At 40.2% G+C, this 27,655-nt stretch overlaps 3 long non-coding RNA genes across 4 annotated transcripts; 1 reads left to right on the forward strand and 2 right to left on the reverse strand.

Annotated features, from left to right (window-relative positions):
* Positions 1-603: 603 nt before the first annotated feature.
* LOC131680831 (uncharacterized) lies at positions 604-4,390 on the reverse strand. 2 transcript variants are annotated; one of them, XR_009303868.1, is made up of 7 exons: positions 4,107-4,390; positions 3,938-4,029; positions 3,724-3,860; positions 3,159-3,469; positions 2,933-3,070; positions 1,580-2,632; positions 604-1,517 (listed from the first exon to the last, which is right to left on the reverse strand). It is a non-coding gene; the product is annotated as an uncharacterized LOC131680831 (long non-coding RNA). The 2 variants fall into 2 exon arrangements; XR_009303867.1 differs by having other exon boundaries at positions 604-2,632; positions 4,107-4,229.
* Positions 4,391-7,283: 2,893 nt separating this feature from the next.
* LOC131680912 (uncharacterized) lies at positions 7,284-12,336 on the reverse strand. The gene is made up of 6 exons (XR_009303869.1): positions 12,217-12,336; positions 12,048-12,139; positions 11,834-11,970; positions 11,269-11,579; positions 11,043-11,180; positions 7,284-10,742 (listed from the first exon to the last, which is right to left on the reverse strand). It is a non-coding gene; the product is annotated as an uncharacterized LOC131680912 (long non-coding RNA).
* Positions 12,337-26,383: 14,047 nt separating this feature from the next.
* Positions 26,384-26,970, forward strand: LOC131681076 (uncharacterized). Its single transcript, XR_009303874.1, has 2 exons — positions 26,384-26,721; positions 26,782-26,970. It is a non-coding gene; the product is annotated as an uncharacterized LOC131681076 (long non-coding RNA).
* The last annotated feature ends 685 nt before the right edge of the window (positions 26,971-27,655 follow it).

Consider the following 27,655-nt stretch of genomic DNA (forward strand, 5'->3'; position numbering starts at 1 on the left):
TAGGCTAATTAAGTATATTTTTTGTTTCAAGTGTTTTACCGTCGACACGTAGCTCATCAAGTTCGTGGCTGGCAAGCTATTGTGTATAAGTGCAAAGTGTACTAAGAATGTAATGGACATTTCCACATAACAATGTGGACAAACATTGTTGAACATAACCAGCCACCGAGCCATAGTATAGAGAAATGAGAAAGGCACAATTGCACCGCTAGGTGGATTAAAACAGGTTTTTTTTATCATCAGTCAATGTAAATATATTAAATACGTTTAAGCATTTGCGATTTTTATTTAATATCACAATCATATTTGCGGGTGAATTGCTTTTCTAACCTTCCGGCCATCACATCATATGACAGGTGTACATAATCATGTCGTCTCTTAAGAACCGTGGCACCTAACTAAGGCGCCAGGCTAACACTAGTCCTGCTGGTTCGATTTCAGTATGTCAAACAGAACTTAACTTGTACGCTAGAAGTCGTTTAATGTGCTTTCAATTTTGGGCTAGCGCCCGCCTGGTGTCTTAGTCATGAATGGTTGCCATGGTTCTAAACACTAGATCGATACGCAAACCAATTTTTTATTTTTACCATTTTTTGTTAACGACCTATAGAAAAGTATGCTATTGATGCATAAATAAAATTCTGCGTGTATAGCTCCATGCAGCGTGCTAGCTATCACCGTGCTAGCGAGTGCTCTCACTAATCGGTGCTCGTGCTACTTGCTAGCTCTAGCTCATCTAAAACCAGCACAAGCTCTAGCTAAATTAATTTAGCTGTGACACATTAAGAGCCAGTGCACAGGAATAGGACACAGAGCAGCACCGTTCTTGTGCATACCTGGTTATAATACATTAATTCGTTAGTCCTTTTAAAATGAGTGTATTTCTAGCTAAGAACTTTTCAATCAGTTGGCGCTTTTGAAATCAGACACTTTTATAATCAATTAAGTTCTTTTGTAATCAGTTAGGCCCTTTAATAATCAGTTTTGTCATAAAAATCCGGAAATCGTTATCAAAATTCTTCATAATTAAATGTTGCGTTATGTACGTGTTCGGGTAGATATTTGTTAATGGAAAACATGAAAATTCAATATGTTACATTTTGCAGTTAGGTTCATTTCAAATGTTTGGCAAGAACTTGGTACAGCTAAATCAAATTACTATATTTAAATTCAGAATCGAAACAAGTATGACCCAAAAAAGCTCCTGCGCCTTTCACCTGGTCGAAAACACTGTTGCGATCCGATCTTTTCAATTTCGTCCGATTTCTCAACGTCTAGTAGCGGAATCTTTTCTGGAAGTGTTTTTCTATTGAGCTGCAAATCATCTTGCTTCGATCACTGTCCACTAGGTTGATGGTGATTCCTTTCCGTTACAGAAGCGGGAAAAATACAATTTATAAAACACAAGAATGTGTCACACCTACCGGTGCGTCTAATTCGATGCAGATACGTATCGCAACCGGCTCATCCCTTCGGCAGGTTGAAATTAACAATAGTCACCTGTTCGACGTCGATACCTAAGGCGAAAGAATCTCTCCGTAACCTGGTGCTGTAGTCAGAATCAAGTGGTGGAACTTACCCCTGGACAAAACGTTCGTTATAATCAGTAGCTTCTCTAGTCCGGCACGAAATCGATCCAGAACGGCCAACCGTTCCTCCACCGTTACATCACCGGACAGCACCGTTACCGACTGACAATCCTGCGACATCTTGCCAGACCAACCGGCTGTTTTGCGTGCCTGTTTCGATCGATTGACGATGCCGAAAATAAGTTTACTTGGAGCTTATAACTGTTCTATACATCATATGACAGAAAATGATCGCTTGTCTGACGGTAATCACACCGTAGATCTTGACGGCACTTGACGTAGTACTGTTTGAGTCCGATTCGAGTGATTCTTGTTTCCGCGCCAGCCGAATGACGATCAGATAGGTTACGATGTACTCGGCGAACTCCATCACCTCCCACTCGTACGTGGCCGAGAAGAACATCATCAGGCAGGACGACGACAGCTGCTTCTGTATCCGGATGCACTGATCCTGGTTGCCCTGGGTAACGATCATAACGCCCGCTTCGTCCAGTACAAAACGGCAATCTCTTAAGGTCGAACGCCTGAAACTTTATTCCCCAGTCTATCAGCTTACCGGGTGTTTCGATAATGATATGATTAGTCTGCTTCACCTCTTTGACGATATTCTCACCGCGAACGGTGTAACGAAGTTTGATTTCCTGAAAATCCTTTGTCATTTGGCAGCTACTTTCTCCTTCTGAGTTGCCACATCATGCGTGGCGGAAAGGCAAATTACCTGCGGATAGTTTTTTAACAGATCGAATCGACTGAGCATTGCCAGCACTAAAGCAGCTATTTTTCCTGTTCCCGATTGACTTGGCGATCATGTTCTGTGGCAGATCGGCCAATAGAGTAGGTAAAGCCGTATCGTGAATCTAGGAAGGGGCGTTGGAACCCATAGCATAGACTCCCTGAAGCAGTTCCTGCTTTTGTGCAAAGCTTCGAAAGTGTTAACCGAGTATAGCGGGGAAGAAGCATTCTTTCGCTTCACCTCCAGATCCAGCTTTGATTCTACCAGACCTTTGCGAATAATTTTCAGTAGTGAAATTGCATCCGCCAGGCTAAAAGATTAATCATAGGTAATTCTAATATTAGCTAAATATTTCAGAAGAAAATTTAAAATAGCACGAAAGTAACATTGAGATTCTCTTTGGGTTCTTTTTTAATTAGTCGGTCGTTTCAATATTTAGTATTCAACTCTTTGCCTAATATTCTAGTAAAAACCATTTGCTTTCGATATGTACTGGAAAATTAGTGTAAAGTGTTATAGTGACGTCGTAATAATCGAAAGAGAAAGTAAATAGAGAATAAAATCAATGTTATTTATGTCCTAATCAGAATTTCTCCAGATTTCGACTTACTTAGCTGTTTCTCCATTTTCGCTTGCTAAAGTCAGAATTTTCGCAGCTATCGAACTCAAAACTGCAGGTGCAGCCGATTCTCGCTGGCTCGATTGCCGATAAACTAGACATTTATACATTCTCTGGACTGTCAGCCGCCTATTTGCATTGAAAAGAAAAATTTAAGTCCCATGGAACAATGATCGCTGCAAAAATAAGTTAGGTGATTGACAAAAAAAACACTTACCGTGTACAGAAATTTACTGACCATCCGCTTTTTTGACCCAGTTATCGGCAGCGCTTGCCATCGTTTCGACCGGGTATCAAAATTCAATAGCTACAATGTATGGGAAAACGTCCTGAATCGACACCAGTACCCCTCCGGGGGTTCATTCCTTGCAATTTGCTGAAATTTTTCTCAGAGCGACCTTGCGGAAAAAACAATGCCTTCTTTTGTTTGTTTTCCAAACGAGTCACAGCGATTGGACACGTTCGTGTAGAGGATACGACGTTTCCATCAGAGTGTATGTAAGCACTCAGGTTTCCATAATGTTTGTTCTGTAAATTGACAAGGACATCTAGATATGCAAAAGAATGTTTGCAGGAGGGAAGTTACTACCCAGTTAAACTCATTCCGGAACCGGTTCGGATTTCTGAATGGAGTCAGTATGGATTCCAAATCATATGCAACAACCGATTCCGACTCAATCGGTTTCAGAATCGGTTGTTGCATTTGATTTGGAATCCATACTGACTCGATTCAGGATTCCGAATCAAATTCCGAATGGTTTGACCGGGTAATAAACACTTACCGAAAGAGAAAGTCCTTTACCAGCATCTTGATGTTGTTTACTGTTGCCCCATTATTACTGCGTTCTCTGACCATGGTGACCTTGGTATTCTGTTGCTGGTGTTCGATGATGTGTGTCCGCTATGGTTGCTGCTCGATCTGAAAAATCATTAAAAAAAATGTTCCCGTGAATGAGTGAACGCGAACTTTTTTAAAAAGAATAAAGTATTATTTACATTACAAATTACAATGCACTGAACACGGTACTGACTTCTTCAGCTGTATAATCACACGCTGTATCGACTGAATACGGGTTTGTTTGGGAGTTCTGTAAATAATCATTACATATTGAAAAATGATTTCGAATCAGAAATTAAACAATTCAAATAATATTTTAAAACTCACCCGAATATTACACCACAAAAGCAAATTCTATAAAAACAAGTTTTGACAGCTTGCGATGAAAAAATACAAAAAATGTACAAGACTTGTTTTTTATGTATTCTTTTATCGCAATCTGTCAAAATTTCGCGAGCCTCCGAGCGGAATAATATCACTGTCCATTATTTCGCAAGGAAAAAGCTTGCCGTGGTGACAGCGCATAGAAAGCAGCGCTATCTCGTGGAAGTAATATGAAACTTATCGTTTGTCGAACCGTGTCTCGACTAACTGAAAATTTCGTTATCGTTTTCGCGAGAGCTGCGTACCGCTTACGAAATGGAAACGAAAAATTTTTTCGCGAGCATTTCGCGACGTTTTGCCTTTCTCATATAAAGAAAGGCTATGCAATCACTGTAAAAATCGACTTTTTAACCGAGGCCCGGAGGGCCGAGTGTCATACACCATTCGATTCAGTTCGTCGAGATCGGCAAATGTCTGTGTGTGTGTGTATGTATGTGTGTGTATGTGTGTGTGTATGTGTGTGTGTGTCATTTAAACTCACACAATTTTCTCAGAGATGGCTGAACCGATTTTTGCAAACTTAGTTTCATCTGAAAGGTATAACGCTCCCATAAGCTGCTATTGAATTTTTTGTTGATCCGACTTCCGGTTCCGGAGTTACGAGTTGAAGAGTCCGGTCACACAGCAAATTCCCATATAAACTGGTACCACCATGATGTTCAAATGATGTAAAACATATTAAAATTGATGTAACATTACTCTACTTTGCGGGTCTGGATCACTAATGATCAATCAAAGCAGCTTTGACCGCATTGGCCACCTATGACGGTTCATGACGCCCCCGGGGAACCCGCCAAGTTCCTAAGCTAATATCACACCCATTCCCCAACGAATTCACTACCGATTTTTACAAACTTGATTTCAAATGAAAGATACAGTAATGCCATTGACTGCTGCTGAATTTCACTCGGTTCTGACTCTTGCTTCCGGAGTTACAGGAGTGTTAGTAAGTATAAACTTGAATTTCCCATATAAATCGGTACAATCGTAATGCCTCAGAGGCTAAAAACTATTGAAATGGTCACCAAATTACTTGTAATCGCAGATCTAGATCACTGATTGCCAATCAAACATTCTTTGAATATATTGTCCACTATCAACGTTTCCGGAAGTCCGGAATTCCGGGCATATTCCACAATTAACGTCACATCGGTTCTTCGGTGATGACTGAACCGATTTTCTCAAACCAAGTCTCAAATGGAAGGCAAAATATGCAGTTGAGTATTGCGTCGCCGCCCCTCCCCCCCCCTCATTGCCCTTACACCTCCCTCTTTCATCACTCCCCTCCCCTTGGATCACCCTCACGCCCGCATTTCCTACATCCACCCCGTATACCGAAATAAGATGAAGGATTTCTGACGCATCCTCCACTCCCACTCTACTAACCCCCCATTCCCTCCACTTTCAAACCTATTCCTCCAACATTTCATAATATAATCACATGAAGATAACATTGAACTCATGCTAATTAAGCTAATTAAATATTATTCTTTTGCCTTTCTCATATAGAAAGGTTATGCAATTGCTCCAAAAACCCACTTTCTAACCGAGGCCCGGAGGGCCGAGTCTCATATAACATTCGACTCAGTTCGCCGAGATCGCAAAATATCTGTGTCTATTTATGTGTGTATGTATGTGCGTATGTATGTGTGTATGTATGTATGTATGTATGTATGTATGTATGTATGTATGTATGTATGTATGTATGTATGTATGTATGTATGTATGTATGTATGTATGTATGTATGTATGTATGTATGTATGTATGTATGTATGTATGTATGTATGTGTGTATGTGCGGATTTGTTAACAAAATGTCCACATCGGTTTCTCGGATATGGCTGAACCGATTTTTACAAACTAAGATTCAAATGAAAGGTATAATATTCCCATAGGTTGCTATTGAATTTCATTTTCAACCGACATCTTGTTCCGGATTACGAGTTGAAGAGTATGGTTACAAAACAAAATTTGTTGATTTGTCCACATCGGCTTCTCGGAATTTTCTGAACCGATTTTGACAAACTTGATTTTAAATGAAAGGCCCATCAGCTGCTGTTGAATTTTGTGTGGATCCGAGTTCTGGTTTCTGAATTACAGGGTGATACGTACGATCACGCAGCAAATCCCGATTCTAACAAATTCTGCGATGACTGTAACAAGGTGAATTTTTTTACAAAATGTAAACACAACTGTTCAATTTGTAGATCTAGGTCACCAACAGTCATTCAAAGTCCCTTTGGCCACACTGGCCACCATCGACGGATCCGGAAGCATCCAAATTCAGAATAACGGTTATATTGGTTTCTCGAAAATGGCTAGACCGATTTGATCAACTTAGTCTCAAATGAAAGGTGTTGCGTCCCCGGAAACTGATATTAAATTCCATCTCCATTAGACTTCCAGCTCCGGAGTTACGGGTTGTGGAGTGCGATCACATAGAAAACTCCGATTCAAACCGATACCGCGATGAATGCAAAAAGGTGCTCTTATATATACCTACCAAGTGAAATAAGAATGAAAGACATTTCCATAATGTTATATTGTACGAACCAGCTATTAAATCATAGTTTGGAGAAATGAGAAAGGCACAATTGCACCTCTAGGTGGATTAAAACAGGTTTTTTATGTATAGGTTTTGTATAGGAAATTTCATTTCGCAAGAGGTGCATACTTAGCTTAACCTTGGTTGATGGCATTCTTTTCGTAGTCGTCCTGCGCGAAAAAAATCAATCCAATTTTTTTAGCATGAAAATTAAAAAAAACTTCCTTGACCTCATTCAGTCTGTACTAACAGGTTATCGTGCTCAATAAAATTACAAATTACAAAAAAATGGCTTACCCCAGGCGCATGGTTGTGTGCCCATTCGCTTTCCTTGTCGACCCGACCATCCCGGATCGTGCACAGGTTGGCCGGGCAATTGAACGAGCATTTCTTGTAGCAGGCTTTCAACAAATAAACAAAAACAGCTGATAGTACTTTTCAGCTGTCAAAAGCGACATCTGACGGCAAACGCACAGACTATTTTTCGCGATCAAATGTCAAAATTCCGCACGGAAGAAGGAAAAATATTTCGCAACCTCATTTCGCAAGAGGTGCATACTAAGCTTTACATGTAGGATGCAAAAACAAACAAGTAGATTGCTTACAAACCTATTTCGGCTGAGCGGGGTCAGCGGTTGGTCGTGCACAATGGCTACCGGTACTCGTCGGTCGGTTGATCAGCGACGGGCGAATCGCATGGAAGTGCACCAAGTGTAAGGTGTTTTGCCATCACCGGCCGTTTCGGGACAATTAAGGATCGTGGTACGGAGCATAAGCACGAACTGGATGAGAGTGATTCGTTCCTAGGCTATCAGCAGGAGATGATACAGACGATTTGTCGCAATCGGTTAAACTCGATGTTAGTAAGGAACAACTTGCTGAGGATGATGATGGAAACGGCGCCAAAGAATGAGGGCAACGTTTGCGACGTTGGAGATGAGACTTTTGAAGCTGCCGAGGGAATGTTCATCATTCCTTTAGCTGTGGTTGGGCAGAGTTAGGTAAAGTAAAACCTGCGAGCTGTAAGGTATTTTGGCGTGATAGTCATTTACATGGTAAGACGTGGAAAACTCGAAACATTGTCTTGTATGTTTTGCCTTTTTCATATAGAAAGGTTATGCAATCACTCTGAAAACCGTCAACCTAATCCCAGCCTAATTTTTTTTTTACTGTCGTAAGGTTTCTTGATTTTAACAGTGGCATAGCTGAGGGGAGAGGGGTTACCCCCCTCTACCGTTTACTCTCTCCCTCAACCCCGTCATCTTTAAACCACCACTATATCACAAAGCATACCAAATTATGCTGGGGAGTCGTTCCTTCGTGGAATTTTCGCCCTCCTTCCACGCCCACCCCCGCATGCAAAATGAGTAACCAAGCAAATAACATTGAACTAATACTGATTAGGCTAATTAAGTATATTTTTTGTTTCAAGTGTTTTACCGTCGACACGTAGCTCATCAAGTTCGTGGCTGGCAAGCTATTGTGTATAAGTGCAAAGTGTACTAAGAATGTAATGGACATTTCCACATAACAATGTGGACAAACATTGTTGAACATAACCAGCCACCGAGCCATAGTATAGAGAAATGAGAAAGGCACAATTGCACCGCTAGGTGGATTAAAACAGGTTTTTTTTTATCACCAGTCAATGTAAATATATTAAATACGTTTAAGCATTTGCGATTTTTATTTAATATCACAATCATATTTGCGGGTGAATTGCTTTTCTAACCTTCCGGCCATCACATCATATGACAGGTGTACATAATCATGTCGTCTCTTAAGAACCGTGGCACCTAACTAAGGCGCCAGGCTAACACTAGTCCTGCTGGTTCGATTTCAGTATGTCAAACAGAACTTAACTTGTACGCTAGAAGTCGTTTAATGTGCTTTCAATTTTGGGCTAGCGCCCGCCTGGTGTCTTAGTCATGAATGGTTGCCATGGTTCTAAACACTAGATCGATACGCAAACCAATTTTTTATTTTTACCATTTTTTGTTAACGACCTATAGAAAAGTATGCTATCGATGCATAAATAAAATTCTGCGTGTATAGCTCCATGCAGCGTGCTAGCTATCACCGTGCTAGCGAGTGCTCTCACTAATCGGTGCTCGTGCTACTTGCTAGCTCTAGCTCATCTAAAACCAGCACAAGCTCTAGCTAAATTAATTTAGCTGTGACACATTAAGAGCCAGTGCACAGGAATAGGACACAGAGCAGCACCGTTCTTGTGCATACCTGGTTATAATACATTAATTCGTTAGTCCTTTTAAAATGAGTGTATTTCTAGCTAAGAACTTTTCAATCAGTTGGCGCTTTTGAAATCAGACACTTTTATAATCAATTAAGTTCTTTTGTAATCAGTTAGGCCCTTTAATAATCAGTTTTGTCATAAAAATCCGGAAATCGTTATCAAAATTCTTCATAATTAAATGTTGCGTTATGTACGTGTTCGGGTAGATATTTGTTAATGGAAAACATGAAAATTCAATATGTTACATTTTGCAGTTAGGTTCATTTCAAATGTTTGGCAAGAACTTGGTACAGCTAAATCAAATTACTATATTTAAATTCAGAATCGAAACAAGTATGACCCAAAAAAGCTCCTGCGCCTTTCACCTGGTCGAAAACACTGTTGCGATCCGATCTTTTCAATTTCGTCCGATTTCTCAACGTCTAGTAGCGGAATCTTTTCTGGAAGTGTTTTTCTATTGAGCTGCAAATCATCTTGCTTCGATCACTGTCCACTAGGTTGATGGTGATTCCTTTCCGTTACAGAAGCGGGAAAAATACAATTTATAAAACACAAGAATGTGTCACACCTACCGGTGCGTCTAATTCGATGCAGATACGTATCGCAACCGGCTCATCCCTTCGGCAGGTTGAAATTAACAATAGTCACCTGTTCGACGTCGATACCTAAGGCGAAAGAATCTCTCCGTAACCTGGTGCTGTAGTCAGAATCAAGTGGTGGAACTTACCCCTGGACAAAACGTTCGTTATAATCAGTAGCTTCTCTAGTCCGGCACGAAATCGATCCAGAACGGCCAACCGTTCCTCCACCGTTACATCACCGGACAGCACCGTTACCGACTGACAATCCTGCGACATCTTGCCAGACCAACCGGCTGTTTTGCGTGCCTGTTTCGATCGATTGACGATGCCGAAAATAAGTTTACTTGGAGCTTATAACTGTTCTATACATCATATGACAGAAAATGATCGCTTGTCTGACGGTAATCACACCGTAGATCTTGACGGCACTTGACGTAGTACTGTTTGAGTCCGATTCGAGTGATTCTTGTTTCCGCGCCAGCCGAATGACGATCAGATAGGTTACGATGTACTCGGCGAACTCCATCACCTCCCACTCGTACGTGGCCGAGAAGAACATCATCAGGCAGGACGACGACAGCTGCTTCTGTATCCGGATGCACTGATCCTGGTTGCCCTGGGTAACGATCATAACGCCCGCTTCGTCCAGTACAAAACGGCAATCTCTTAAGGTCGAACGCCTGAAACTTTATTCCCCAGTCTATCAGCTTACCGGGTGTTTCGATAATGATATGATTAGTCTGCTTCACCTCTTTGACGATATTCTCACCGCGAACGGTGTAACGAAGTTTGATTTCCTGAAAATCCTTTGTCATTTGGCAGCTACTTTCTCCTTCTGAGTTGCCACATCATGCGTGGCGGAAAGGCAAATTACCTGCGGATAGTTTTTTAACAGATCGAATCGACTGAGCATTGCCAGCACTAAAGCAGCTATTTTTCCTGTTCCCGATTGACTTGGCGATCATGTTCTGTGGCAGATCGGCCAATAGAGTAGGTAAAGCCGTATCGTGAATCTAGGAAGGGGCGTTGGAACCCATAGCATAGACTCCCTGAAGCAGTTCCTGCTTTTGTGCAAAGCTTCGAAAGTGTTAACCGAGTATAGCGGGGAAGAAGCATTCTTTCGCTTCACCTCCAGATCCAGCTTTGATTCTACCAGACCTTTGCGAATAATTTTCAGTAGTGAAATTGCATCCGCCAGGCTAAAAGATTAATCATAGGTAATTCTAATATTAGCTAAATATTTCAGAAGAAAATTTAAAATAGCACGAAAGTAACATTGAGATTCTCTTTGGGTTCTTTTTTAATTAGTCGGTCGTTTCAATATTTAGTATTCAACTCTTTGCCTAATATTCTAGTAAAAACCATTTGCTTTCGATATGTACTGGAAAATTAGTGTAAAGTGTTATAGTGACGTCGTAATAATCGAAAGAGAAAGTAAATAGAGAATAAAATCAATGTTATTTATGTCCTAATCAGAATTTCTCCAGATTTCGACTTACTTAGCTGTTTCTCCATTTTCGCTTGCTAAAGTCAGAATTTTCGCAGCTATCGAACTCAAAACTGCAGGTGCAGCCGATTCTCGCTGGCTCGATTGCCGATAAACTAGACATTTATACATTCTCTGGACTGTCAGCCGCCTATTTGCATTGAAAAGAAAAATTTAAGTCCCATGGAACAATGATCGCTGCAAAAATAAGTTAGGTGATTGACAAAAAAAACACTTACCGTGTACAGAAATTTACTGACCATCCGCTTTTTTGACCCAGTTATCGGCAGCGCTTGCCATCGTTTCGACCGGGTATCAAAATTCAATAGCTACAATGTATGGGAAAACGTCCTGAATCGACACCAGTACCCCTCCGGGGGTTCATTCCTTGCAATTTGCTGAAATTTTTCTCAGAGCGACCTTGCGGAAAAAACAATGCCTTCTTTTGTTTGTTTTCCAAACGAGTCACAGCGATTGGACACGTTCGTGTAGAGGATACGACGTTTCCATCAGAGTGTATGTAAGCACTCAGGTTTCCATAATGTTTGTTCTGTAAATTGACAAGGACATCTAGATATGCAAAAGAATGTTTGCAGGAGGGAAGTTACTACCCAGTTAAACTCATTCCGGAACCGGTTCGGATTTCTGAATGGAGTCAGTATGGATTCCAAATCATATGCAACAACCGATTCCGACTCAATCGGTTTCAGAATCGGTTGTTGCATTTGATTTGGAATCCATACTGACTCGATTCAGGATTCCGAATCAAATTCCGAATGGTTTGACCGGGTAATAAACACTTACCGAAAGAGAAAGTCCTTTACCAGCATCTTGATGTTGTTTACTGTTGCCCCATTATTACTGCGTTCTCTGACCATGGTGACCTTGGTATTCTGTTGCTGGTGTTCGATGATGTGTGTCCGCTATGGTTGCTGCTCGATCTGAAAAATCATTAAAAAAAATGTTCCCGTGAATGAGTGAACGCGAACTTTTTTAAAAAGAATAAAGTATTATTTACATTACAAATTACAATGCACTGAACACGGTACTGACTTCTTCAGCTGTATAATCACACGCTGTATCGACTGAATACGGGTTTGTTTGGGAGTTCTGTAAATAATCATTACATATTGAAAAATGATTTCGAATCAGAAATTAAACAATTCAAATAATATTTTAAAACTCACCCGAATATTACACCACAAAAGCAAATTCTATAAAAACAAGTTTTGACAGCTTGCGATGAAAAAATACAAAAAATGTACAAGACTTGTTTTTTATGTATTCTTTTATCGCAATCTGTCAAAATTTCGCGAGCCTCCGAGCGGAATAATATCACTGTCCATTATTTCGCAAGGAAAAAGCTTGCCGTGGTGACAGCGCATAGAAAGCAGCGCTATCTCGTGGAAGTAATATGAAACTTATCGTTTGTCGAACCGTGTCTCGACTAACTGAAAATTTCGTTATCGTTTTCGCGAGAGCTGCGTACCGCTTACGAAATGGAAACGAAAAATTTTTTCGCGAGCATTTCGCGACGTTTTTTATGTATAGGTTTTGTATAGGAAATTTCATTTCGCAAGAGGTGCATACTTAGCTTAAATAACAAAAATGCTGAAATTTAAAAACTTTACCTAGGGTAATGAGCCTTTGTTCGACCTAACCATGTAAAACCGTTGGTTAGAGCGGCGTTAGCCATTTTTGTTCAACGTATTTGTTCAAATGGCGATTTTTGATATCATAATGGTTCTTAAGGAGAAAGCAAAGGTATTGGTGTCATTTCATACGCATTGCATCAATTGTGTTCCGAGTAATTAATAAAATGGTGAGTCACCCTTCCTAATACGACTAAAGTAGGCTCTTCACTCTAATACGCTCGAAAACTCAATATCACTTACAACGTGTACGAAACAGAATTTAATGAAACATAAACACATTGGAGAATGGATTAAACAACTAGAGACAGCACCATATGTCTAATACAAAAGGAGAAAAAAATATTCCGCCAGCTAGCCCCAGACTCCCCTAAATATTATTAAATGATAAGAGTATCCATATTCTAACAGCAACATTCACCCAAAGTTTTTAAAACATACTTCTTTTCAGCTAAAATTACACATAATGCTAGTTTCGGTACGATAAGTAATCACTAAAGACTGAAAAAAATTTTCGCTCAGGTGCCCAACACCGCCTCTAGGCTGGCAAAGTATTTTACCAAAAAACCTAAACTTTCGAATTATTCCACTAAACCAATTCACATCTACAGTGAAATGCTAGTAACAGGCTACTCAAAAATATTTTTTTAGCTCTTGAAATTTCCAAAAATAGCTAAAATTTGTTTAAAGAAGATTACCACTAAACACACAATAATTTTTTTTCACGTTTTCCTCGAGTTTTCAACTTTGAGCTTCAATTGCCTTTGACAGAAAGCTACGAATATTCAAATAATGTGTGTGTATGAAAGGTGTGAGCGTTGGGAAGAAATGCTAGTGCGGATGACAACATACAATCATGTTTTAGTAGTTTTATTTAGATTTCTATAGAGACCGCCTAGAGGCGGTGTTGGGAACTAGAGGGTTAACTATTGGTTTGCGGATTCCGTGGAATATTGGTTATCCCCCATTTATTATGAATTATTTTTATTTTGTACCCTTGTTTGGGACAACCTAGGACCCCTACGAGGAAGTTCAGGTGAGTTTTGATTAGGTCTTTTCCTAGAGTTTCCAAGCAGAGCCAAAGAATGCCCCTCGCAAGGGTCGTTAGAGGCGTTATCGTCAGTTGGCAAGATAGCGAATGGGTTTTCGGAGATAAGTGGAACAGCTCTTTTAAGCATTTCTGCGTAAGAGCGTCTGGAGCGATCTTTGGCGGATCGCTTCAGTTTATCCGCGCGAAGTTTGTACGTTGGGCATGTCAAAAGTGCATGCGGATTCTCCCCACAGTAAACACACTTCTCAGCGGGCCTACAGCAAGTATCATCCGCATGGCGTTCCCCACCTTTAACGCACCGTTGCTTGTTGCTATAGTAGGTAGCTGTGTGACCTAGCTGCTTGCAATTGGAACAATTCATGACCCGCGGTACAAACAGGCGTACAGGTAGACGAGCTCCTTCCACTTCAACGTAGCTCGGAAGTGCAGATCCGGCGAAGGTTACGCGAAACGAGTCTGATGGATAGTAATTCCCATCTTCGATGGACTTTGAGTGCAATTGCTTGCACTCCAAAATCTTAACTGATTGAAGGTTAGGGTCCTTAAAGCGGCCAGCCCCATCATTCATCTGACATGTCTGCACATCTGGCATCTCTGCCCAGAGTACGTGCATAGGGTTTTTTGTATGTAGCTAACACCTTAAAATAGTCTGCCCGCGAAAGCCAAGTTAGACGGTATAGGTTAGTTCAACCGCATTCGCACGACCCGAACACCGGTGAAGATGCCTAAAAAAAGTTTCTTTAAGAATCGTTTGTGACGGATTCCATTCCATCATACTATGAGGTGCCAAATTGTGTGGGCGTATTTCCATTAGATCGGGGATCTTGGTTTTTTACGTTTTCATATTCGACGTCATATTACATGTTGTTCTTCGCTACGAAGCTTTCTGCCTTGGTTAAGGAGTTGAATGTTATTAGTACTACATGTCTCGTATGTGTGAAACTTATGTAAGAACAAGTTCCATTATCACCTTGAACTGTTCCACTACGCGCACTGTAGGTCCAAGACGGGTCTGCGAAAAGTCAAACGCGATTGTGTTCTCCCTTAATAAGAGCAATTTATTTTGTGGTTCACTCATTTCACTCGCATTTGGGGGGCAACGAAACTTTGCTGTGTCCATATGTAACACGTGCCCGTTAGAGAGGCGCGGCGTGGTTTGTAACTTTTATTTGTATGCTGTAAGCGGTGCGTTTTTTGACTTCTAATCTGTGTGAGATGAGGTAGCAGACTGATCTCCACGATCCCACTACCCTTACTTCACGGGGCACGAACATCAGATAATTGGTTTATGGAAACAGCACAAGAGATACCACCCAACCAGGGTAATCAAAATTGTTTTTTGAAATTTAATCATTTGAAATTAATATTACATTACTTGGCATTGTAGCCCTCGATTACTGATGGCTGAAAAAATGGTGATGCACAGTCCACTACAAAGATTTTAAAATTATAGGGAACATAACATACCATGGAATCCTAGTGAAAGGCACTATTGCATAACTACGTAGACTAAAAGGTGTATATTTTTTTGTTGGCGTTGTTTCATATTCAAAAAGAAAATTGTATTTTTTGACTGCAAATAGTAAGAATTATAAAAAAATGTCAAAAGTTGTTGTTAGGGAAACTTTTTGTTGAAAGCTTCTCCATGATCCAAATACACTAAAAAGGTTGCTTTTACGTCTTTAAAACGATAAACATTAAATTTTTGACATTTTTTGATGGGGTAACGCGAATAACGTTTAAAAAGAGCATAATTACACGAATTAATTGTTTTTGAAGTAGCAAAATTTCAAATATCTCGAAAACTATCACATTTTGGAAGATTTTTGTTAAATGCATTTTGATTTTAAATGGTGCTTAGAATTATATTCTGTAATAAAATTACAATTTTGTATGTCCATTAGTATGAAAATTAAAAACATGTACGAAGTTATTGTTAGAAAAACTTTTTTACCGATTTTTTCTCCATCATGCAATCACAATCAAAATGTTTCTTTTCTCTTTAGGTTTTTGGTAACAAAATATAAAAAATTTAAAAAATGGGTTTTTTCGCAATTTAAATTTTTATCATAAATTTTTGTTTTTTTGAAAAATGACACATTTTTTCAGTGTATATTTTTTTTGGACAGAAGTATTCATTCCCTGTAACTTGTTCTCAGATAGTTTTGCTGTATAAAATACAGTAATCGAACAAAAAAAATTTGAAATTCATACACGTAGAAACGTTTACGCCCTTTTGAAAAATTACTCTTGTATCAAAATATTCCAATTGCCAGAGAATATCATGGAGATTCATACAGCGAACACACCTGCAAAGTTTCGTTCGAATCGACGATGGTCATATTTTGCGGTCGGACGGTTTCTCATGGAATCCCTCTACAAAATATGTTGATATGGAATATAAAAGTGATGGCACGAAATTACTTTTACTTTATTGCGCAATTTGGTAAAGTTATAGTTCATGAAGTTTTGAAGTATTGCAAAACCTACTCTGAATTATAAAAGGTTATGTTATTTTCGTCTTATTGCGACCATGAACGTCCTGCATTACGTCGGAGAATCCGCGGTTTTCGCAGCTTTTCTTACTTGCAATAATATCCGACGAAGTAAACTGAGCTGAACATATAATTTCGGCGCTTACCAGAGAAGTGCAAGAGCTGCTTTCATTTATGAAACACTGGATAGGGAATTTTGAAAAAGGTGGTAAATTTTCCGGATGCACCAAAATAGCTGAGGCACGCGTGAACAACACATTTTTTCTTTTCTGAAAAATAACCAATGTCAGCGGTTATTAAAACAAAAACCTGTTTTATTCCACCTAGAGGTGCAATTGTGCCTTTCTCATTTCTCCAAACTATGATTTAATAGCTGGTTCGTACAAAATATAACATTATGGAAATGACTTTCATTCTTATTACACTTGGTAAGTATATATAAGAGCACCTTTTTGCATTCATCGCGGTATCGGTTTGAATCGGAGTTTTCTATGTGATCGCACTCCACAACCCGTAACTCCGGAGCCGGAAGTCGGATTGAGATGGAATTTAATATCAGTTTCCGGGGACGCTACACCTTTCATTTGAGACTAAGTTGATCAAATCGGTCTAGCCATTTTCGAGAAACCAATATAATCGTTATTCTGAATTTGGATGCTTCCAGATTCGTCGATGGTGGCCAGTGTGGCCAATGAGACTTTGAATGACTGTTGGTGACCTAGATCTATAAATTCAACAGTTGTGTTTACATTTTGGAAAAAACACCTTTTTACATTTTTTTACCATTTTTTTGTTATCGGCATTTAATTAGCAAGGGGCTGGAAGGTGAAGTATATTTTTCCAAAGAGAATAGGGAAAGAGACGAATAGTGTGAAGCCAAAAATACCTTATTGAGCAGACCAATCGTGCAATGTAAATAAACATTACTCATGCCTGAGTTGGAGGAGATAAGTATTGTAAATCTATCAAAAAAGAAATTTGAATTTTCGTCAGAATTTAGTGCAATCGTGATTGTAAGGTGCATTCTAGCGTCTATGTATGAGTAAAAACAAGCTTTAGAATTATTTCATCTCTTTGTTTCAAAATGCACATCGTTTGATAAACAAATCCAACGATCGACAAAAGGTTTGTTTTCAAAATATAATAGGAGTCATTTAAAGTGCTGCTTTGGAAACGGTTGCCAAATTCTAGTGTTGAAATCATCGTAAAGGGAGTGTTGCCGTTTTGACTGATTTTCGCTCTGCGTCTCTTTCACTATTCTCTTTGTATTTTTCAATATTTAGAGCCATAGTACTCAAGGGAGAGCAAGGTGTTGAAGGGAGAAAGTTTTAGAAAAGCGTGGAAGGATCATATATGCAAGCTTAGAGCTCACCGCCGACTTAACCTTTTGTCTGCTACCGTAGGAGTTAGGGTCTTTTGGCATTAGAAATGCGAATCACCTGAGTCTACGGCATGTCCGGACAAGCGTAAAGTAACTTGTTACTTCATGCTGTCGGAACCGACAAAAAGTTAAGTCACGGTAAACTTCCACACTAAGCATTTGCGACGTTGAAACTCATTGAATGAGCCAGTTTTGTTTGTTCCCTCACCAATTGCCTGCCTGAGTGATTTTATTTTATCGACTATTGTGACTGTCTCAGCGTCTGTGACAATATGGTCACATGTGTTGCTGATTTGCACGGTGTCGGCAGCTTTCACCCAAAGCTGCAACGATGGATCCCCATCACGGTAAGTTCTATTTTTACCATTTTTTTTGTTAACCATTTTTGTTAACGACCTATTGAGTCAATTTGTCAACAGTTTTTTCGGCATTTAATTAGCAAGGGACTGGAAGGTGAAGTATATTTTTCAATATTTAGAGCCATAGTACTCAAGGGAGAGCAAGGTGTTGAAGGGCATTCGTAACCCAACTTTGTACCGGGAAACAAGTGATTTTTGTTCTCTCCGGTGTGGTTTAGTTTTTTCGGTAGTACGAAGGTGCTTGCTGTGGCAGAGGCTGCAGTAAAGCATTACTAATAAACAGTCCCGCGAGTGATAATTATTACCTGCGAAGGTAAAGGTAGTGCAGTGAAGTTACTAAACAGTTTTCTTGCCTGAAAGACGGCTTTGTTTAGACGAGCTATATCAGCTCTATTGTGTGAAGGTCACGCGGGTGACGGATAAAACAAACGAAGGATCAATTCACCTACCAGCTCGTCAGAAACCAACTGGTGAAGTGTTTCGTTTTTTACTTTTCTTATCGATTTTTTTCTCTTTTTATTGCTTTTGATTTTTTATTTTGATTTAAGTTAAACAGTGCGGTCGAGCGTGTTGCTCCCGCAACAAAATGGAACAAACAGAAGGATCACCCTCCGAAGACGAATATTATGGGGAAGAAGAACATATATCTGATACTGAGACAGATAATGTTATGGTCGATCCACTTCCCCCCAATGTCTCACAGCCCCCCCGAGTTAAGGTTTACCAGGATGGATCCGCTGGTCCTTGGGTGGTATACTTTCGGCCCAAAAATAAACCGTTAAACAGCATAACTGTTGCACGGGAGCTGACAAAACGTTACTCGGCCGTAACCGAGATTAAAAAGGTTCAGTCAGATAAACTGCGCGTAGTCGTTACTGACTTGAAACAGGCCAATGATATCGTTAGCAATAGCCTCTTTACGCTGGAGTATCGCGTCTACATCCCTTCTCGTGATGTGGAGATCAACGGTGTGGTAAGTGATGCGGGTCTAACTGTCGATGATCTGATGAATGATGGGGCTGGCCGCTTTAAGGACCCTAACCTTCAATCAGTTAAGATTTTGGAGTGCAAGCAATTGCACTCAAAGTCCATCGAAGATGGGAATTACTATCCGTCAGACTCGTTTCGCGTAACCTTCGCTGGATCTGCACTTCCGAGCTACGTTGAAGTGGGAGGAGCTCGTCTACGTGTACGCCTGTTTGTACCGCGGGTCATGAATTGTTCCAATTGCAAGCAGCTAGGTCACACGGCCACCTACTGTAGCAACAAGCAACGGTGCGGTAAATGTGGGGAACGCCATGCGGATGATACTTGCAGTAGGCCCGCTGAGAAGTGTGTTTACTGTGGGGAGAATCCGCATGCACTTTTGACATGCCCAACGTACAAACTTCGCGCGGATAAACTGAAGCGATCCGCCAAAGATCGCTCCAGACGCTCTTACGCAGAAATGCTTAAAAGAGCTGTTCCACTTATCTCCGAAAACCCATTCGCTCTCTTGCCAACTGACGATAACGCCTCTAACGACTCTTGCGAGGGGCATTCTTTGGCTCCGCTTGGAAACTCTAGGAAAAGACCTAATCAAAACTCACCTGAACTTCCTCGTAAGGGTCCTAGGTTGTCCCAAACAAGGGTACAAAATAAAAATAATTCATTAACTGGAAGTGCTGGTACAAATCCGAAGATAATACCTCCTGGTTTTGGGAAATTGAGATACAACCAGGAGTTCCCAGCACTCCCCGGGGCACCAAAAATCCCAAGTGCTCCAATTTTACAGTCAGAAACTCAACCTAAAACGGGATTCCTTAAATTTTCTGACATTGTTGACTGGATATTCACAGCTTTCAACATTACCGATCCTATGAAAAGCTTGCTGGTTGCTATTCTACCAACAGTAAGAACATTTTTAAAACAGTTGACTGAACAATGGCCCCTCCTTACAGCGATCGTATCCTTCGATGGCTAACTTATTAGACGGAATCAGGGATCTGATCACTGTTTTACAGTGGAACTGCAGAAGTATTATCCCCAAAATTGATTCATTAAAACACTTGCTAAATTACAATCATTGTGATGCATTTTCCCTATGTGAAACATGGCTAACTTCTAATATAAACCTCAACTTCCACGATTTTAACATTATCCGCTTGGATCGAGAAGACTCATATGGGGGGGTACTTTTAGGGATCAAAAAGTGCTACTCCTTCAATCGAATCAACCTCCCTTCGACGCCAGGCATTGAAGTTGTCGCTTGTCAAACAACAATCAAAGGCAAAGATCTTTGCATTGCTTCTATTTACATTCCTCCTAGGGCCATGATGGGATATCGAAGATTCTCCAACGTGATTGAACACCTTCCCTCGCCCCGCCTGCTTCTTGGAGACTTTAACTCTCACGGTACGGGGTGGGGCTGTCTATACGACGATAATCGATCTTCGACAATTCAAGACCTTTGTGACAACTTCAATATGACAATTCTGAACACAGGGGAAATGACACGGATCCCTAGACCACCTGCGCAAGCAAGTGCACTGGATATATCTTTATGCTCGACATCACTACGGTTAGATTGCAAGTGGAAGGTAATATCTGATCCCCACGGTAGTGACCACTTACCAATTATAATTGCAATCACCACTGGTTCAAGACCATCGGCACCAATCAATGTTCCTTATGACCTCACACGAAACATTGATTGGAAGAGCTACGCTGCTGAGATATCCAAAACTATCGATTCAACACAGGTACTTCCCCCGGAGGAAGAATATAAGTTTTTGTCCAACTCGATTCTCGATAGCGCGATTCAAACTCAGACGAAACGAGTACCCGACGTGAACACCCAAAAACGTTCTCCCAACCCGTGGTGGGACAAAGAGTGCTCAGACGTGTACGCGGAGAAAGCTGCCGCGTATAAAACCTTCCGGAACGACGGGTTAGTTGCTAGTTATCGAGTGTACGCGATATTAGAAAAGCGAATGAAAAATTTAATGAAAGCTAAGAAACGCAGTTACTGGCGCCGGTTTGTCGACGGGTTAACAAGAGAAACATCGATGAGCACTCTTTGGGGCACGGCCCGACGTATGCGAAACCGAAACAGTACTAACGAGAGCGTGGAATATTCAAACCGTTGGATATTCGCTTTCGCCAAGAAGGTTTGTCCGGATTCCGCCCCGGCACAGAAAATCTACCGCGCCGCGTCGCCTTACAATACCGCGAACGAAACACCGTTTACGATGGTGGAGTTCTCACTTGCTCTCTTATCATGTAACAATAAAGCCCCGGGGCCAGATAGAATCAAATTCAACTTGTTGAAGAATCTGCCAGACTTTGCCAAAAAACGCTTGTTGAATTTATTTAATAGGTTTCTTGAGGGTAACATTGTCCCACATGACTGGAGACAGGTGAGGGTCATCGCCATCCAAAAACCAGGAAAACCAGCCTCCGACCACAATTCGTATCGTCCGATTGCAATGCTGTCCTGTATCCGGAAGTTATTCGAAAAAATGATCTTGTTTCGGCTCGATAATTGGGTCGAAACAAATGGCTTACTGTCAGATACACAATTTGGCTTCCGCAAAGGCAAAGGGACGAACGATTGCCTTGCGTTGCTCTCAACAGAAATTCAAATGGCATATGCTAACAAAGAGCAGATGGCATCAGTATTCTTGGATATTAAGGGGGCTTTCGATTCAGTTTCGATCAACATTCTTTATGAGAAGTTGCACCAGCATGGTCTTTCGCCAATGTTAAATAACTTTTTGCTAAACCTGTTGTCTGAAAAACAAATGCATTTCTCGCATGGCGATTTATCGACATCACGATTTAGCTACATGGGCCTTCCCCAGGGCTCATGTCTAAGCCCTCTCCTCTACAATTTTTACGTGAATGACATTGACGAATGTCTTGTCAATTCCTGCACGCTAAGGCAGCTTGCAGATGACGGTGTGGTCTCTATTACAGGTCCTAAAGCCGTCGACTTGCAAGGAGCACTGCAAGATACCTTGGACAATTTGTCTGCTTGGGCTCTCCAGCTGGGTATCGAGTTCTCCACGGAGAAAACTGAGCTAGTCGTATTTTCTAGAAAGCGTGAACCAGCGCAACTACAGCTTCAATTAATGGATCAAACTATTGCTCAGGCTTCAACATTCAAATATCTCGGGGTATGGTTCGACTCTAAAGGTACCTGGGGATGTCACATTAGGTATCTGAAACAGAAGTGCCAACAAAGGATCAACTTTTTCCGTACAATAACTGGAACATGGTGGGGTGCCCATCCAGGAGACCTAATCAGGCTGTACCAAACAACGATATTATCAGTGTTGGAGTACGGATGTTTCTGCTTTCGTTCCGCTGCGAACATACATTTCATCAAACTGGAGCGAATCCAGTATCGTTGCTTGCGTATTGCCTTGGGTTGCATGCACTCGACCCATACGATGAGTCTCGAAGTGTTGGCGGGCGTTCTTCCGCTGAAAAATCGATTTTGGGACCTCTCATATCGATTGCTCATTCGATGCGATATTCCGAACCCATTGGTGATTGCAAATTGCGAAAGGCTTGTCGAGCTTAATTCTCAGACCCGATTCATGTCCTTGTACTTCGATTACATGGCACAGAACATCAATTCATCTACGTATAACGTCAACCGTGCTCATCTCTTAGATACTTCTGATCACACTGTATTTTTCGATACATCCATGAAGGAAGAGATTTGTGGAATTCCGGATCATATTCGCCCACAAGTGGTCCCAAATATTTTCTATAACAAATACCATTAAGTCGACTGCACCAAAATGTTCTACACTGACGGATCAATTCTCGACGGGTCCACAGGCTTCGGTATCTTCAACGAAAATCTTGCTGCCTCATTCAAACTCAATGATCCTGCTTCAATTTACGTCGCAGAATTAGCTGCCATTCAGTATACTCTCGGGATCATTGACACCCTGCCCTCAGACCATTACTTCATCGTTTCGGATAGTCTCAGCTCCATTGAGGCCATCCGTGCGGCGAATCCTGGAAAGCACTCACCGTATTTCCTGGGGAAAATACGGGAATATCTGAGTGCTTTATCTGAAAAATCTTGCCAGATTACCTTGGTTTGGGTCCCGTCACATTGTTCTATTGCGGGCAATGAGAAGGCGGACTCTTTAGCCAAGGTGGGCGCATTAGAAGGCGACACTTACGAAAGACCAATTTGCTTCAACGAATTTTTCAGTATCTCTCGTCAGAGGACGCTCGATAGTTGGCAAACCTCATGGAGCAATGGGCATCTGGGACGGTGGCTACATTCCATTATCCCGAAGGTATCAACGAATGCTTGGTTTAAGGGGTTGGATGTGAACCGGGACTTTATTCGTACGATGTCAAGGATCATGTCCAACCATTACTCGTTTGACGCGCATCTCCGTCGTATAGGGCTTGCTGAAAGTAATCATTGTGTTTGTGAGAACGGCTATCACGACATCGAGCATGTTGTTTGGCTGTGCGCAGATTACTGTGTTGCCAGGTCCCAACTAATAGATTCCCTTCGGGCCCGAGGTAGATCACCCTATGTGCCAGTCCGGGACGTCCTGGCAAGCCGTGACCACCCCTATATTTTTCTTATCTATATCTTTTTGAAAACCATTGATGTCCAAGTTTAATACATTTTCCCCTCTCTCATTCACAGTAGAATCTCACCAACCTATCCCTGCATCTACAATATGGCATTGCTTCACGAGTCTTCGGTGCATACCCTTCTTGATAACCGTCTACCCAGAACATCATGACATACCTCACATGCAGATGATATAGAGAACATCATGACAGCATCAGAGTGCCAATAATTATCCGAAATATCGACCCTTCCCTCGCCCCTGCGATTACAGGCTGGAAACTACAACACTACAACAAAGTGTGCATATCCGCCACAATGATCAATCAGCAAACGACGATGTCAATTACACAATATGTATCCCACTTCCTACCTTTTTCCTTTACTTACATAAGAGGGGAGCAAGCCGCCCCTAAATACGGCTTTCCCTTCCCCCACTAACATGTGACATGTAATTAAAAAAAATGAATTATCGGCCTCGTTAAGCTAAAGCATTTGGGCCTAAATAAACGTATTTAAGATAAAAAAAAGGTGTTGAAGGGAGAAAGTTTTAGAAAAGCGTGGAAGGATCATATATGCAAGCTTAGAGCTCACCGGCGACTTAACCTTTTGTCTGCTACCGTAGGAGTCAGGGTCTTTTGGCATTAGAAATGCGAATCACCTGAGTCTACGGCATGTCCGGACAAGCGTAATTTTTTTTTGTAAAAATCGACTTTTGGGACTTTTTTCAGTTCAATATTACCGTGGCTGTTTTTTTCTTCTTCAAAATTTTAGAACTCGAATAATGATTTATTTTCCTGTATATAGTTGTCATGTGATGTACAATAATAAAATGTAATATATGCATTTAAAAGCTTTTAATGAATATAAACAACGCACACATTCTCGTGATTCATGATTGAGAAAGGCACAATTGCACCGCTAGGTGGATTAAAATAGGTTTTTCAATTTTATATTAATGTAGCTGTTTTCTTTTACAAAATTTTAGAACTTGAATAATGATTTCTTTTCTTGTATACAGTGGTCATGTCGTGTATAATAAAAATGTAATATAGACATTTGGAAGCTTATAATGAATATAAACAACGCAAAAATTCTCGTGTTCATGATTGAGAAAGGCACAATTGCACCGCTAGGTGGATTAAAACAGGTTTTTATATCTACGATAAGCAATTTGATGTAATTTTTTAATGTTTTTCCGTAAATACGCATCAGTTTTAGTAAATAATGGACTCCGAGGGGACGAAAAACAATTTGGAACTTAATGATAATAGTTTTTAGTAGATGCACTCAAGTTAAACATAAGAAATCTTCGAAAATGTTTATATTGCGCTTCTAGGTTAGGGTTCACAACCGCCCGAGTTAAGAATATTTAAACAACCAATCAAAGCATAACCAGTTTAAATTCACTTTTGGCAAGAATTAGCTCTTATTTCATACATACACAACTTTGTACGAAGTGGTTTTATACCGGTTCAGAAAGAAAAATTTAAACATATGCTATATTATCCCTGTTTTGCATAATAAATCTATTACCATCTTGAAGGAAATTAGTTTTCTTCCGCTTCACTTTCATTTTTTTATACAACTAAGGTCAATTTTCTTAAAAATATTTAAATAACGTAAACTTTTAGAGTAACGACGCTGAATCCTTCTGGATAAAGACTCGACACGTCAATCGTTTGTTTACCATTTATCTGTCAGTGTCATTTCAATCGAGCACGAGACCTGTCAATGGCCCTCATTCCAGAAGGATTCGAAGCGATTTTATTCGGATTGCGGGCTTTTGACAGGTCTCGTGCTCGATTGGAATGACTCTTACTGATAAAAAAAAAGAATAAGATAGAGTTGGCGAGTCTTTATCCAGAGGGATTCAGCGTCTTTATTTTGGAGATTTGCTACTGATCTGACAGTTTAGTAGATTCAGAACACTAGATTAGGATTGGCATCAGTGGTAGTAACATCATTGTTTTGATTCCGGGATATACCTAAGACAAGACATGACAATAGAGGGGGTCGTTTTTGTTCCAATTTTACGTCAGAATGTTCCAGCTCCTGATTGGTTGATTCTGACTTTTTGCACCGTACGCAATGTTACTTCAGGGATGGCTAAATGATGTTTGGCAGTGTTGCTATATTTATAGGAAAATAATGTAATTACTTTTGACAAATAATATTATTATCGTTAAAAGAGTTAAAATGAATAAATGAAGCAGAAATTTTGCGACAAAGTAGAACAAGTGTCTACCACATGTTTGCCGTATACGTCGTTAATTATTTTAAACAAAAATAAGACAGCAACCAAACCGTAATCTAAAATTTGTCAGAGAATGGTTTCATCAAACCTTACTAAACACCCGTGACATGGAAATTGCCTTTTATTAATATAATGGATTCAAGATACATTTTCATTTTAAAAAATAGCAACACTGTTCAGAAGATTTCGGCAGAGTGGAAATCTGCGAAAAGAAGAATGTCGAATGAAAAATAAGAAGCCGATTGTCACGTCTTGTCTTAGGGATATACCTGTCAAATAGGCCAAATAAAAAAAAGGAAAAAAATAATCCTCTATCGTCGTTTCATAGCGACGAATCATTTTTGTTCCTTTTAGCCAGCAACACAATGGCCATTATTGGCTGATGGATTCTCAATTAGAATGCAAAAATTATCTAAACCTGTACTGAATTTTGATGAATTTTCATTTCCTTGTGCGGTATATACAAACTCTTTCATTTCATAACAATAACAGTCGAAAATTTACACCGAGAAAATTCGTTATATTGAATATATTGATTGCACACATAATTTTTTGCAATTTGTAGTAGAACCAAGGGGTGAGTCGCTTAGAACAATGTGCCATACACACTATATCAGCTATGATAACACGATATAAAAATGCGATTCACAGTGATATCACAATCATTTCACGCTTTATCACAATGTGTGGCACACTGAGGCACACTTCTGACAACTCATTTTTTCGAATACTGGTATCACTGCAGTTGTCATAGCAACTCGTGTTTTCGTTTTGTTATGATTATTGTTGTTGTAATTCTGCAAAGTGAAATTCAGCCCGAAGCCGTTGTAACTGCAACTATAATTCGTCGCGGGATAACTGTTAGTTAAACATTTCATTAAACCTCTTGAAATCAAAGGATGAGGTATAAAAAATTGTAAGTAATCCCGCCTATCTAAACACATATTTTTTATGACATTTGTAGACCCCACTTGAAGGCGAATATAGAACGAACAATATTAGCAAATCGAAACGCCGGAACGATCCGTGGTATAGAGACGGACATGCAGATTGTGGTTTGCAACAGGAAACGCCGCTGGCAGAGCACTGTTTAGTGAATGCGAACTTTTTACATCGGCAAGATTATTTTAATTAAACAAAACTAAGAACGATACGTTTATTTGTAACTAAACTAATTTCAATTGCGTTCTGTCGAAAACCCATGAGACTGCAAATATTCCAAATTGCGCAAGACTGAAAGGCCTAAAGAGATTGTTTTCTTTGGGACTCCACTATGGAGACGAATGGTTTTTCTTTTTCCGAGACAATTATACCACCAGATGCATTTTTCCGAGACAATTATACCACCAGATGCATTTAATATCTGCTTTGAAATGAACGTCTTCGTCAAATTATCGGTGAATAAACTAAATAAACTATCATCGACAGTTGTTCAACACACAAGTGTTGCCAAATGCTGGAAAAATCATTGAACGATGTGGCACATCGTGGCACACTGTGGCACAGGCTATCACACCCTTTGTTTGCAAGCACAACTCGGTTTGTTCTACACTGAACAAAAATGATTGCAATATAGCGTATGATTTATCATATGAACGGCCTAAAAACTCGATGTTGACGATTTCGAATGGCAATCATTCAAAAAATAGTGAATTCAAGATCGAATGACTTCATATTTGAATTGGAATGAACAGGTTGTCGATTTTCAAATGATAAACTTAACTGTAAAGGAATTGATTGCACTCGAAAAAGTAAACGATGGCGTTGATAATCATCATTCCAAATCATAGCAGTTCATCATTCGTATTTCATCTGTTTTCAGTGCTCGGGCTGAACCA

The sequence above is a fragment of the Topomyia yanbarensis genome, chromosome 1 (genome assembly GCF_030247195.1).
Source record: "Topomyia yanbarensis strain Yona2022 chromosome 1, ASM3024719v1, whole genome shotgun sequence".
NCBI lineage: Eukaryota > Metazoa > Arthropoda > Insecta > Diptera > Culicidae > Topomyia > Topomyia yanbarensis.